The 14,972-nt window shown below is 39.0% G+C and overlaps 1 pseudogene; it reads right to left on the bottom strand.

Moving 5' to 3' along the window:
- Nucleotides 1-1,427: 1,427 nt before the first annotated feature.
- LOC137501045 (uncharacterized) lies at nt 1,428-2,218 on the bottom strand (annotated as a pseudogene).
- Nucleotides 2,219-14,972: the final 12,754 nt, after the last annotated feature.

The raw sequence follows: 14,972 nt of genomic DNA, 5'->3' as shown, positions 1-14,972 counted from the left end.
AACACTATCTGGGACCACCCATCGAAGGATAACCTAGCTACACTTGAAAGAGTGAAGGCCATGTATCCTAAAAATGTTCTCTGTTTGGCTCCTTCGAGACCAACCTATGAGCTCACAGCACAACCGTTCTATATAGTAGAACTGCGATTAAAAATACCATCATTGCCTACTACGACACAATATGAAGCTTTGCATCAAGAACTGTAGGATAAAAAAGCGAATATATGGATAGAGTTTTACAATACAGACGATATGATGACGTCAGAATGGGTGAATTCTGACTAACTGCGGCATACTATAATGCGCTTCTTATTAAAAGTTCATAAAATCATTGAAAAGGGGAGAAAAACTATATGACTACTTCAGGGATATCACGACGAATTATCTGACCTATTTATAACGAATTAACTAATGCTGCGGAAGAACGTTGTCGTCGTCGTGGTGGTGGTGGTGGTGGTTGAACTTAGCATTGTTATTTTAAATATAAATGTGTCAGCTGTTCGTGCGCCACTCTGTATAGCCTATGGCCAAGGATGGCGAACCTATGACACGCGTGTCACTAGGTGAAATGCCAACACGATTTCGGTTGCACATCACATGAACGATTTCAATTTTACAGTTCCATTCTATATTTATATTACACCAGAATGCTCTATGTGCGGAAGAGGGTATGAAGTCATTTGAGAAACTCAAATTGTTAACTTCATATATACATGTGCTCTATATAATCGCCAGTTCTCGAAGATGTTACATGAAGTGAAATCTCAGTGTTCGCTGGATGAGTCGTGGGCAAGTATTCCAGAGGTATGTCGAGCTCTTGGACGAATTTCGCTTCTTCATGCCAGAAGAGCCGTAAGAATTCCCAGAACACACGGACGCTATTTTGCTGTGCGATTTAATGTCTCTCCGTGATTTTACAGCAGTATACTACGATGTGAATAATGAACAGCAAGGAAAGGGTCACACTCCAGATAGGTCGTTTTTGAGATCATAAAATCATTTCAGAAGAAACTTGAAGTGAAATGAAATGGCGTACGGCTTTTAGTGCCGGGAGTGTCCGGGGACAAGTTCGGCTCGCCAGATGCACGTCTTTTGATTTGACTCCCGTAGGCGACCTGCGCATCGTGATGAAGATGAAATGATGATGAAGACGACACATACACCCAGCCCCCGTGTCAGCGAAATTAACCAATTAAGGTTAAAATTCCCGACTCTGCCGGGAATCGAACCCGTAACCCCTGTGACCAAAGGCCAGCACGCTAACCATTTAGCCATGGAGCCGGACGAAACTTGAAGTATTTATCAGGGATAGTACTTTCACTCACAGTAAAGCTTGAATTGATGTACAATTTTACAGATCTATTTTCTTCTTCTTCTCTTCTTTAGCGTTTGTCCCGCCAGGTGGCAGGGTCCACTGTGTAGATTCGTTATCTCCATTTAATTCGATCACGGGCCATGTCAGGATGCAGACTTACAGCTTTCTGGTCGTTGTGCACTGTATCGATCCTTCGCTGTCTTGGCGTCCCTTGGGCCTCTTTCCAGCGACTTCTAGTGTATACGCTGACTTTGCCAGTGTATTGTCTTCTGTACGCAACACATGTCCAAACCAGCGCAAACGGTTTTCCCGCATTTTCTTCTGGATCGGTGCAACGCCAAAGCGTTTCCTAATATTGTCGTTTGAAATATGATCCAGTCTAGTGATGCCAGCTGTCCGCCGAAGCATCTTTGTCTCCATAACGCTTAGTCGACGTTCTACCTCCTTCGTAGCAGGCCAACACTCAGTGCCGCAGAGAGCGACGGGACGGATAACAGTCCGGTAGATCTTAGACTTCAGATGGTCCTTCATCCGACGGTCGCAGGTGACGACCGTTGTCATTCGCCACTTCAGCCAGGCTGCGTGTATCCTTGTGTTGACCTCGTCAGTAAGTCTGCCATCGTCAGATTGTGTGGAGCCAAGATATTTAAATTTCTCTACTCGTGGTAGTTCTTCACCATCAACGTGGATGGTTCCAACTTCTCGAGGATCTAATGTCATGTACTCTGTCTTCTTTTTGTTGAGGCGCAGGCCGTATTGCGCTAGTCGGTTGTTCCACTCTTCTGTTTGGCGCTGGAGATCAAACTTATTCTCAACAGCCAACATGACATCATCAGCATGGAGAAGTGTCCATGGTATTGGCTTGTGCAGGTCTGATGTAACAGTGTCCATCACAAGAATGAACAGCAGTGATGACAAGGCAGAACCTTGATGTACTCCAACAGTGACGCTCCTGCGGCAGCTTGAACATAACTCCTTGGTTCTACGTTATTAACTTCTGAAGACAATAAGTATTGGTAAGTATTGGTAAGAGGCACGTGGTCGTCTTACAAAATTCAATACTGTACCAGTAATGCCTACGGCCTGGCACATTGCATTTTTAATTCGTAATTTATTAACGAATTGATAGCTCTAGCATTTGGAGTCAGCGTGCCGAGCGAACATTCGAGACTCAACTGCTCGATAAGGGAGTGCGAGAGACGTCACAGGCAGAGAACCGGCTGGGTGACGCAATCTCCACATGCTGCAGAATCACCCGTCTAGAATGTACTAGAACAATTTTAATATCTACTAAACATCGTTGACTACGAAAATATGAAGTACACCAGCGTGAAGCTCATATTTTAAAAGTAAAGTAGCCAAAATTTGAAGGAAATCCACCTACTAGTTTCCGAGATATTAAGATGGAAAAGAAACACTTTTTTTTTTTTTTTTTTTGCATGAAGCAGAAAGCCAGCCAGCTTTCAGCATATAAGAGCATCACCTCGAGGAGTACAGGCAGTTGCAATGTGCAACTCGATCATGTCAGATGGTACTGTCGCCGTGTCGCGTTGTGTGAAGTTGTTCGTCGGAGTTATGAGATTTCTGCCGTGCTAAAAGACTTAGAAAAATTCGGCGTGTATTAAGACGATACTTATAAATTTTCTGCTGTATTGCGAACTTGTAAAAATTCGGTGTGCATTAAGTTGAACTCTGTTGTTCTCATATACAGTGTCGCGGACTTGAAAAAAGACTGCGTGTGATGATTTGAACTCTATTACTATCAGTGTATCTCCGAACTTGATAAAATGTCTGCGTGTGTTTAACATTGAACTATGGCTTCTCTTAACTTAATTTTGATTATCAGAAACTCAGTAATTATCATAGCCGAATGGGAACAATTTTCCCAGATATAACTAGTGTTTGAACGGTGATAGCAAACAACTGAGTAAACCTTAAGGACATTTTATGTCATTGTTAGGAAATGCTGACTTAATTGAAGCTAAATAACATTGAAAACTTCCTTAAGATTTGTGTTGATAATAGCTAGAGACAGTTAAACGCATCGTGTGTGTATAGGACATGGACTGGACTTACACTTACTATTTCCATAAACTTTGAACTTTAAGTTCCGCTTCGAACTCAATACAACGAGTTCTGAACGTCAAGAACATTGTGTTCTAGTGTAAATATATTGCATTATATGAACTGTAAGTGTGAATATTTAAAAACTGTGGATACTTCGAACTGTGACATGTGTTTCAAAAGCTTCAGACTGTGCTTTTTTCTTGCAAGCTGCTTTACGTCACACCGACACAGATAAGTCTTATGGCGACGATGGGATAGGGAAGGGCTAGGAGTCGGAAGGAAGCGTCCGTGGCCTTAATTAAGGTACAACCCTAGCATTTGCCTGGTGTGAAAATGGGAAACCACGGAAAACCATCTTCAGGGCTGCCGACAGTGGGGTTCGAACCCACTATCTCCCGAATACTGGATACTGGCCGCACTTAAGCGACCGCAGCTATCCAGCTCTGTAGACTGTGATTTAATTCGTTTTAAAAGCCACAACTATTTCTAATAGTGAGCATTACTTTGAACTTAGATAACGGACTGTGGTTCAAAGTACACACATTACAAACTGTGATTCAAAATTCACGTGATTCTAAGTGCAATTATGAATGCTATTTATTCTTGACTTGCGAATATTCAATTAACTAGACAGTGCTATGTTTTTTACACTCACGATCCAGTTCCAATTGAACTTTCTCCTGTGTCCACAACATTATACGACACCAGAATACTTGACCGAATGTTAAGCCTCATATCAACTCAACACCTGACTCGACGTGGGACATAGTACGACGTTGGAGGCGGTGCGTGGTTCGACGAGGGATGTAATTCGTGGTACAGCGAGGGATATTGAACGTGGTACGACGCTGGAGATGGTACTTGGTTCGATGTGGTACTGACAACATCGTTGGAGTTCCAGCTGCTGCTCGTGGAGCCACATTCACCAGTTCCTGCGTACAAAAAACTCTCAGGTGATGTGAGTGCATTTAGCATTTTAAACTGGTAAAAGCTAGTGATTACTTCAAAAACTAGTGCACTACAGCCTACCAAAAACTCTCAGGTGATATGAGGACATTTAGCATTTTAAACTGGTAAAAGCAAGTGATTAATTAAACACTATTGCACTAGACAATATTTGACTTACTGAAGAGGCACCGTTTCAAATCATTCTTTTAAAGTGCTACGTTAACCACAAATTACAAGTGCCAAATGATAAAAATTCATTTTCGTGTGATAATCAATTTTATAATTTAAATAGACTTTAGGCATTAATTGAAAAAGACTGCAGGTTTCATATGAGAGTGATTTATGAAAACAAGTGTTTATTTTTGAACATTCTAAATACTTATGAAACCACATTCAACTAATGAATTTCATGAAGAAATAAGTTTATTTTCAACCTTATTTATAGCAGAGAGTTTTCTGAATTTCACTTTTGGGTTGACTATACATGATAGAATATATTTTCAAGTCATTTTCTCAGTTTTAAATGCGAGATAAGAAGGAGGTTATTTTTTTCGCCTAGATTTTTGAATAAATTTTCATTAGCAAAATATCATCTATTATTTCACCACGTGAACTCCTTTCTCTGTACCGGCTCCTAAGAATAGTTCACTACCTGAGACCTTTCCCATGCTCAATAGCCCAACAACTTTTCCTGGTACAATACAAATAGTTTCCCACATGATTTTTCCAATTTGAAGAAAACATTGCATTGAAGTCAACGGTTAGAAACAATATTGGTTCAGACTTAAGTGCATATTGTGTGTTACTGAAGACAAATTATGAAGTGACATAAATGACATGTCTACTAAGATTCTTCAAGTTCCTCACTAAATGTGAAAACAATATTTCACTTAAAGGCAATTGGCAATATTATAATTTTTGTTTCTTGTATATAATAATATTTACTGTGGAAGTGTGTTACAGTTAATTATATGGACATTGTTTATAAAATATGTTAGGTGTTCTTAAAACTTACATATTTAAGAATGTAAGTTTTTGCTAAATACGACCATGGAAAATGCAATCAAATGTATATGCACGTTATACAACTAATTAATAAATACACAAATAACATATTGTGGAAACATAATTAGGAATGGAGGTGAGTAGTGGTGGGACATTCGTTAGAGGAGTATAACAAGTGGCTCAGTAGACAATTGTGAATAATAGACCAGATTTAAAATGGCTCACTAGTCGGAAAAGGTTCGCCATCACCGCCCTATGCCGAGAGTTTCCGTGCGAGCGTACTGATACAGTGATGGTATCAGGGGTGGACTCGGGAGTTGCTGACTGCCTGACTTCTCTGCTCAAGTATCCGTTCATCAATGTTGCCTAGAGTTTGAATTAAAAATCGACTAAATGGGTTGAAACTCTTGCCAAAAGCCAGTTGAATTGTTTGAAAGAACTGTTAGGAAACCCTTCAAAATACGACCTTATGTTCGTACCCCTCCAAGCGAAGAATGGTAAAATTTTTCAGGGAAACGAAAAATGTAAAAAGCGAAATATTTTATTTATTTAATTAATCGCTTATAAATAGCATTGTAATGAATGTTACAGAATACCCAATGTTTTATTTGTATACTTATTTGGAATATTTAAATAACAAAATTTGGAGATAACTAAATAAACTGAAGGAATGAAAACATACAAAATTGGTTTATTTAAAAGTTAACTAAAAAATCAATACAGTGTAAAATCCAATGTATTCACACAAAATGAACCAGAATTAAATATAAATGAATGCCAATGCCAATGTCTACACTGTGCTCACATGCATCTTCTCTATGTTCTGGGTTGTTTTGTGGAAGGTTACTACACAGTTCAAAAAAATTAGGGGAACATGTTTTTGAACGTTTGCCATGCTCCACTGAGGTATATTACCAACTAAACCTTTATTCTTTGCCGTTGAAGTATACAAAAGAACATCGACGGATTCGCGTTCATTTTTGCAATATAAACGGTAATGTCCAAATAGGGGCGAAAACAAAGTGATAACAGTCCTCCAGGGTGGATTTTTATTACAGTTGGAGAGTTTCAGTATGATGTGTGTCCTCCACGAGCATTTGTCACAGCTTGGCACCTACGTGGCATGCTCCGTATAAGTCGACGGAGGTCGCGTTGCAGTATCAGGGCTCATTCTTCAATGAGAGCTTGTTCGAGGTCTTGGACAGTCTGTGGTGGAACAGGACGCCCACGAACATTACTGTCAAGCCTGTCCCACACATGCTCGATGTTATTAAGGTCGGGACTAACTGCTGGTCATTCCATCTCTTGAATGTCCAGTTCTCGCAAGACAGCTCTGGTGATGCGCGCTACATCAGCCCTGGCATTGTCGTGCATGAGTACGAATTCAGGACCAACACCGTATGCAGCAACCAACACATGATGTAGCAGTATCTGCTCGATGTACCCCTTAGTGCTAAGATTACCACGGACGACAACAAGATCCGTACGGCCATCAGTACTGATGCCACCCCAGATCATCACAGAACCTTGTCCGAATCGGTCGCCTTCCTGGACAACATTTGGCATGTACTGCTCACCATTGTAGCGATTAATACCATCGAGCATATGTGGGATAGGCTTGACAGAATTGTTCGTGGGCCATGCATTAAAATGTCAGGTGGCCCCTCAAAACAAAGTGAATAGCGGTGCGTCCGTGTGTCGTCGTGAGGTACACAGGCTACTGCGGTCATTAGAGCACGTTGTACGTAAAGCAGCACATCCCATGATACATCTTAACGAAGTTCAAGTCTCAAGGGCCCTCACTTTGATGCAGGAAGGATGGACTTTTCGTCATGTTGCTGAGGATCTCAATGTCCCTCCGTCAGTTATTCAACGCTTGTGGAATCGCTACAGTGAGACAGTACATGCTTGATTTCCCATATCCTGAGTATGTATGGGCTCAAGGTATGCTGTACGATCATTGGAACCCCATCTACCAAATTAAGGTTGAGATACCAGACGTTACAAGAACATGTTCCCCTAATGTTTTTGAACTGTGTATTATCAATGAGTTCTTTGTAATTCTTCAGCACTTCTACATTTTATCACTGAGTCCCAGAGATTCAATATCTTTTGCCTAATTCCAATTTTCGATGAGAAAATAAGCCGGTTAGAGACCGAGTTTGCAGCTAACAGTTTGCTGTCTTGTGTAAAAATGGTCCAATAATATATTCAGTACAAGAAGTGATTTTTTGTGACTGGCTGGCTTTGCAAATCGACGACTCAAATTTCTGTTCTGGACAGAAAACTCTTCGCCACTACTAAACCACTCATATCCAAGTATATTTTACTAACTCACCAACACGAACCAAGACTATAGATGAATGAATAGTTTTAACCTCCCGCAAAATAATACGACAATGAACAGCTTCTCAAATCATTTCCCATCCAAATTAGAGATCGGCATAATTGTACAGGAATACCTGAGGGTATTGCTTGTTTCCCATGTGAAAAGTGTTCTTGATACTTCACTTCCAGAGTTGCATTTCTTCTTCAAGTCCGGATTGTTCAGCATTGTAAAATACAGTTCTGCTCATTTATGGAATAAATTTCTTTACATTATTTAAAAATTAACAGCCTGATTCAGTAATTCGGATTCGGCCGGCACAAGTCGTTTCCCGTGTGAGTTTCGGGCTACTGGAACAGCCTCCCTCTAGTCTAGTTTGGAGAGGTTTCTGAAGACGTGAAAACAAATTTTTAAAAGAGGTTTTACTAACAAAACACGTGAGGGGAATGGGCAATTCTTCTACCAAAACATGAAAATGGATTAAACAATATTAGGACTACATGTTCAAATAGTTACCACATTCAATAAAATGTTTCTCAATATAGGCCAGAACACAAGTGTAGCAATGTAAATTTTGCTCAATCGATTTTTTTAATGAATTTCCCTTAAAGATAGAATCATCTATTCTTTGAAGAGATTATGATTCGTTTTAAGAGTTTATAAAACTTGAAACGAGAAATATTAAATGTGCCAGACCACAACAGAAATTTTACCACTATAAGTAGTAGTAAGAAATTATAAGTTGTGGATGAATAAATTACGAATACAGTGCATATTGTTAATAAACAAACACATTCCTTGCCATAATTAGCAAAAGACATCTTATTGTTAGTTTTTGAGTTTCAGTGATAAATTAGCCTTGAAATTATTCTATAAAGTAGGATTTAAGCAATGTTTTCAAAATAAAACATTTTGAAAGAATTCTAAACGAGGATTTCCTTTGTTTTTAAATTCTGATTTTAATGGGATTATAAAGTGTATCGCTACATTTAGTAATATGAGACCTATCAGTGCGCAAGCATGTGTCTGTTTGTTATTGTGTACAGTTTTAGAATAAAGTAGTTAATTTAATTAATTCTCAAATGTAAATGTCATTAATTACTTTTAGTCCCTCCAAATGTTTACGCAAGTAACTCTCAGACATTCTACATTACTCATTATTCAGCCAGTGTTTAAGCAGATACAATTTTGAAAGGTAGTAACATTTCTCTCTCATATCAAATTTCGTCGTATAGAGTAATAGAATTATTTTCGTCTTACCTTGTTGTATAGTGAAATATTCCAGTTGAATTCAATATAGAACTTACCTGAAATAAAATAAAACCATAAAATCAAACGTTGTGCACAAGTAAGTTGTAAATAGTATTTTCTAAGTCACGAGTATAATCAGTGACAGTAGAAGTATACAGTACACTGATATGCTATCACATATTAGGCTGCCAAACTCACTGAAATTTACACACCAACTATTGACTCTATGAGTAACACATTCACTTACTGTATTCATAATACGGACTGTTGCATAAGAAATTACTCGTAGCTTTATCACTTTTATATATTGTCAAAACTAAGGATGAGTTTGAAACAGCTCTATGAAAGTAACAGATTTGTTCTAGTCATAACGGAAGACATCGAAAAAGAAATACAGCCATAAAGTGTCTTGGAGGAGTGAAAGGTAATTCGTAACTTCGGCACTAAGGGGGATTGAGTGGTCAACTCTATATCCGACCATCTTTGCCCCTAGAAATCAACTTCGTACTAACTTTTAATGTAGGCTGAGATAACGTCAGGGAAACACCAGAATTGGATATGAGCCAATGATTAATGCACCCAAATAATATTAGCTTTCTAGTGCATATTTTAAAATTGTCTATCCTGTCTTACAAGAGAAACTCGTGAAATGCAATAATGAATAAAACTGAAAATTCCTCTGTAAACAGTATTTATTTATTTATTTATTTATTTATTTATTTATTTATTTATTTATTTATTTATTGTTATTACTTTTTGCTATTTGTTTAACGTCACACATCGAAGGTTTTCGGCGCCGGAAGGGTGGGAGATTGGGAAGGTAGCGGCCGTGGCCTTCGTTAAGGCACAGATCCAGCATTTGCCTGGTGTGAAAATGGAAAACCACGGAAAACCATCTTCAGGGCTGCCGACAGTGGGGTTCGAACCCACTGTCTCCCGAATGCAAGCTCACAGCTGCGCGACCCTAACCGCACGGCCACTTGCTCGGGTGTTTATTTTACTAATTTGAGTTCCTGGTAGCTGTCGTAATTGCACATGCTTACTTGATAAAGAAATTTTGGCAGTAAAAATGTACACGACAAAAATCACATTGGATCAATTCCTAGTTGTACTTCCTCTAAAAAGAGTTATCACCATCACCACCATCACCTCTCTGCTCTTCCGCCTTCGCTGGTATAGACATGTCTTGAGAGCAGTACTGGACACTGTCATGAGCACTGTATATCAACTACATGATGATGGTCAAAATCCATGTGAACGACCCAATTAACGGTGGATGTACATGATAAACATCGAACTGAAAATATCAACCTGCGCTCCAAACAGAAAAGGACTGATCGAGTAAATTAGTGTTCACTGTTCCGAACAGTGAACCGGACTGTGGATGGGGGTGGAGGCTTTATTATGTGTCAATGACTGATAGTAACACCATTCTTTTGAAGAAATGGCGGTCACGGCACATCCATACGATCAGTTTATGTTAATTAATCAGACAGTTTAGACGGTTTCAGAACACAGAGAGACTGTCAGGATCATATTTTCAGTACGCGTGAAGTAATTGAAAATTTCTACGAAATAATACTGAGGGATTACGGGGTCAGGGGTAGGTTATTACAGGCAACAAAAGGCATTTCCATTGATAACCAGAATATACAGGGTGTTTCAAAAATAGAGGGCATAATTTCAGGTATGTATTTGTTACACGTAGACAATCAAAATAGTGCATTACAACATGTGTCCGGAAATGCTTCATTTCCGAGTTGTGGAGTTCACAACATTGAACTTCACCGGAACGTTTTTCTTCCGCAGGTCATTGTCATTACAGAAGAAGTTCAAAATGTCCACCTCCTGCTTGAATGCAGACCTCACTTCGATGTCTCATTGACCTGCAAACACGATCCCAAACTCCAGGAGTATTGCGTATGTCCTCACACGATGCCACAATTCGATTCCGATGGGTTTCCACATCAGGCACCAGAGACGAATACACCGATGATTTTAAATGGCCCCACAAGTAGAAAACGAGAGGGTTCAGATCAGGTGAGCGTGGAGACCAAGCAATCGGACCACCTCTACCTATCCATCTATCAGAAAACATTCGATCCAAGTCAATGAGACATCGATGTGAGGTCTGTATTCAAGCAGGAGGTGGACATTTTGAGAACATCTTCTGTAATGACAATTACCTGCGGAAGAAAAACGTTCCGGTGAATTTCAGTGTTGTGAAGACTATAACTCGGAAATGAAGCCTTTCCGGACACATGTTGTAATGAACTATTTTGATTGTCTACATATAACAAATACATACCTGAAATTATGCCCCCCATTTCTGAAACACTCGGTATAGTAGATTGAGTTCTTGATTCAAAGTAGTTATAGACGTTAAACAAAGCTGTGATCTGTCAACTTTGTTGTTCATAGTATACATGGATCATCCACTGCAAGGTATAAAATATCAAGGAAGGATTCAGTTGGGTGGAAATGGAGTAAGACTTTGGTCTATGCCAATAGCTTAGTCTAATGGTAAACTGAGGTGAAAGCGTGCAATATAATATCCTGGAGCTTAAAAAGAGGTGCAGTGAGCATGATATGAAAATCATCATTTTCCTAAAGTGATGCCTGTGGGGAAGAAACCTAAGAGGGCAGAATGCAATACGAAACTGGAACAGGTGTATCATTTCAATTATTTACGATGTGTATTCTCCCAAGATCGGGGTAGAAATTAAATCAAGGTGCAGCAGATCTAACGTAGTGAGCTCGCAGTTGCGCAGACAGTGTTCTGTAAGAAGGAAGTTACTTCTTGAACGAAGCTATGTTTAAGTCGGTCTTTTCTTCAGACCGACTTCTCTGCACGGGAGTGAAAGCTAGGTGGAACCATGATATCTTATTCATAAGCTGGAACTAGCAGGCAAGAAAGTAGCGAGAGTGATTGCTTGTACAGACAGATTGGAACAATGGCAGGAAGTAGTCGGAATGGGGAGATGATAAAAGGGTTGCCAGGTGTACGGGATGTCCCGTATTTTAAGGTCTGAAGTACTGTCCCTTTTTAACAGCATACGGGATGTCCTTTTTCCTCATATTTAAACAATTCACTTCTGCAATGGTTAAAATGATCCATTTACAGTAGCTTTTAATGAAAATATTACTGTAACTTACTATTGTTGAAACTTATGAAACAATGTCAAAATTCAGGTCCAAGTTAATGTGTAGGAAGTATGATCATTTTTTGGCGGGGAAGTGAGTCATTAATATATCAACTCCTTCCAGATCTTCAAAGGGAATGAATTAAAATCTAACCTAAAGAGCTTTCAAATGCTGCAAAAAATTATCTGAATAAAGTTTATGACTTCAGTGATCGTTAAGGAATTTTTTTTTTTTTTTTTTTGCTATTTTGCTTTACGTCGCACCAACACAGATATGTCTTAGGCGAAGATGGCATACGAAAGGCCCGGGAAGTGGAAGGGAGCGGCCGTGGCCTTAAGTAAGGTACCACCCCCGCATTTGCCTGGTGTGAAAATGGGAAACCACGGAAAACCATCTTCAAGGCTGCCGACAGTGGGGCTCGAACCCACTATCTCCCGATTACTGGATACTGGCCGCACTTAAGCGACTGCAGCTATCGAGCTCGGTTGTTAAGGAATTAGAGGCTTTACATTTGAAAGATGCATTTTCTGGTTTCGAAAAAAATGATTCTTTCAAATTTACTGAAATTTGTCTTGGATAGTTTTTATGAAGATTCTTATGCCATAACATTGAATTACGTCATGCTGGAGCTAGATATACCTGTACTGATAGTGATCGGAGTTGTCATGTGAACTCAAAATGGGTGAATTTTACTCTAAAGTTAATTTAGATGCTGTTCCAAATATACTAATATTGGTATCTGGTTCGAATACATATACTGAAAGAGATTTTCAAATTCTTAAAAAAATAAATGGAATGATGAAAGGAATAGATGTTCAACAACTCCGATAAAGCCAGAAATTTCATGACTTGATTAAAGGAAATTCAGCATTATTGAAAAAGGCTAAAAGCAAAGAATATTTGTTTAAAACTTTATATCTAGAAAATGAAGCAGTAGAATAAGAGTTTTGTCTGTACATTGCTCAGAATTTGAGAAAAATGGTATTTCTTTATCAGTCATGTCCACAGTAACAAGGAAATGCATTTTTTTTTTTACTTTTTCATCATTTCTGTCTGTCTGTCTGTCTGTCTGTCTGTCTGTCTGTACACGCATCACGATAAAACGGCTGAAGAGAACTTCATGAAAATCGCTATGTAAAGTCGGGGGATGAGCCACTACAATCTAGGCTATACATTATTTTATTCACGCTGAGTGAAATGGTAATTTAGGGGAAGGCCTAAAATTCAATTCTCAAATATATTATTAGTGGTCCTATCGATAAATATTACATAACTAAAGTTACATAGAATTAAATTTTCGATCACTTATGTCTTATACATTTTTACCGTACCGGCTACGATAACCGAGATATTCATGAATTTCGATTTTTGTTGCTAAGTCCACATCGACGCCGAGCCGCGAGAAAATGGATGAACAGAATTTAATCAAAATCGGAACATAGAGTCGAGGAAGAAGAAACTATAGTCTAGGATATAAACAATTTTACTGACCCTGGATTAAATTATAGTTTATGGGTAGCACCTCAAATTTAATTTGTAAATATCCTACCTCTGTTATTGGTCCTATAGAAAAGTACTACATAACCAAAGTTATAGAGAATACAACTTCCGATCAGTTATGTTTTATTCAGTTGTACCGTACTGACTGTGATAAGAGTACCGTAGTATATCAGAGTCGGAAGAAAACTAAATGTGAAGGCCTTCAATATCGAAAGCGCATAACATTGATCAACCAACATTATATTGACCATTGTTCATTGTGATGTTCGTTGTTTGTTATGCTGCCACTCAACTCCGATTGATGGGATTATTGTTGCGTACCGAGTATAACAGGCTGACACTATTGGCGGGAAATAGCTGGGGAGTTATGAATTTTTTTCTTTAGCATGCCATTCCTCTAGTTCATACATTGTCTCTACTGCTGGTACGTAACACAGTGGTTCATCATAGTATTCCAGCTATTCAATCCCTACTCTTAGTAATACAGTAGTAGTATGACCTGGTCTAGAATTACAATTTAGGTCTATTCCAAATTATAGCACTACAATTCACTAAATAATTCGAAATTCAACCCTGAAAAGAGCCGTTTATTAAGAAAAGCGTCTTCCTCTCCACTTTTATTAAATTCTAAATCCATTTTATTCCAAATTAGCAGTGAAGAGGGGTTTCCTCTTCTGGCTTGGAGGAAAAATTTGCGTCAAGCCAGATTTCTCCGCCGCCTGTGTAGTGAAATGCGATTTTTCCGACTCATCGGGTACTCCTAGGAAACAGATTAGTGAATGGACATAGATTTGCACTGGGACTCTCCACTATTCGACCCCCCAACCCCCCGCCGAAAAAAGACGAAGAGTTTTCACGGATCACGGCTGTCTGCGGCTTGGTCTTTCCAGCTCTGGAACTTTGGACTGTTAGATCGGCAGCGTAGTACTGTTCGTTAAAAGTGATAAAATGTGTGGTTTTTTATTTGATCGAGTATTTCATATTGCTTTAAATCGTGCCATTTCTACCGACGTCTTTGTAATGACCTATGTTCATTTCAGTTGGGAAAACCACTATGACAGTCTTTCGGAGGATGTTAAAAAAAGGTGGAGAGTGAGTGTCTGCCATTATAATGAAAACTTCCCAACCTGATTGTGACTGATAGGCAAGCGTGCCTACCATTACAATGAAAATTCCCTAACCCAGTCTTCAAATGAGAAAAGACGTTTCGTGACTTCCCCGTCGCGTTTCTAGGGTAACGTTAAGAGCTATGCAGTATAATACAATCTTGCTCACAAGGTGTACACTACCTAACCTAGAATTCTGTATACAATGTAGAATTCCGTAGCGAAGCACGGGTACATCAGCTAGTACTGTAATAAAGTTTGTGTCTAATATGTAATTATAGTGTGATAAATTATATCTAAGTTGATGCCG

The sequence above is a fragment of the Anabrus simplex genome, chromosome 5, assembly GCF_040414725.1.
Source record: "Anabrus simplex isolate iqAnaSimp1 chromosome 5, ASM4041472v1, whole genome shotgun sequence".
NCBI classification, from domain to species: domain Eukaryota; kingdom Metazoa; phylum Arthropoda; class Insecta; order Orthoptera; family Tettigoniidae; genus Anabrus; species Anabrus simplex.
This window is presented reverse-complemented; position numbering and strand designations above follow the sequence as displayed.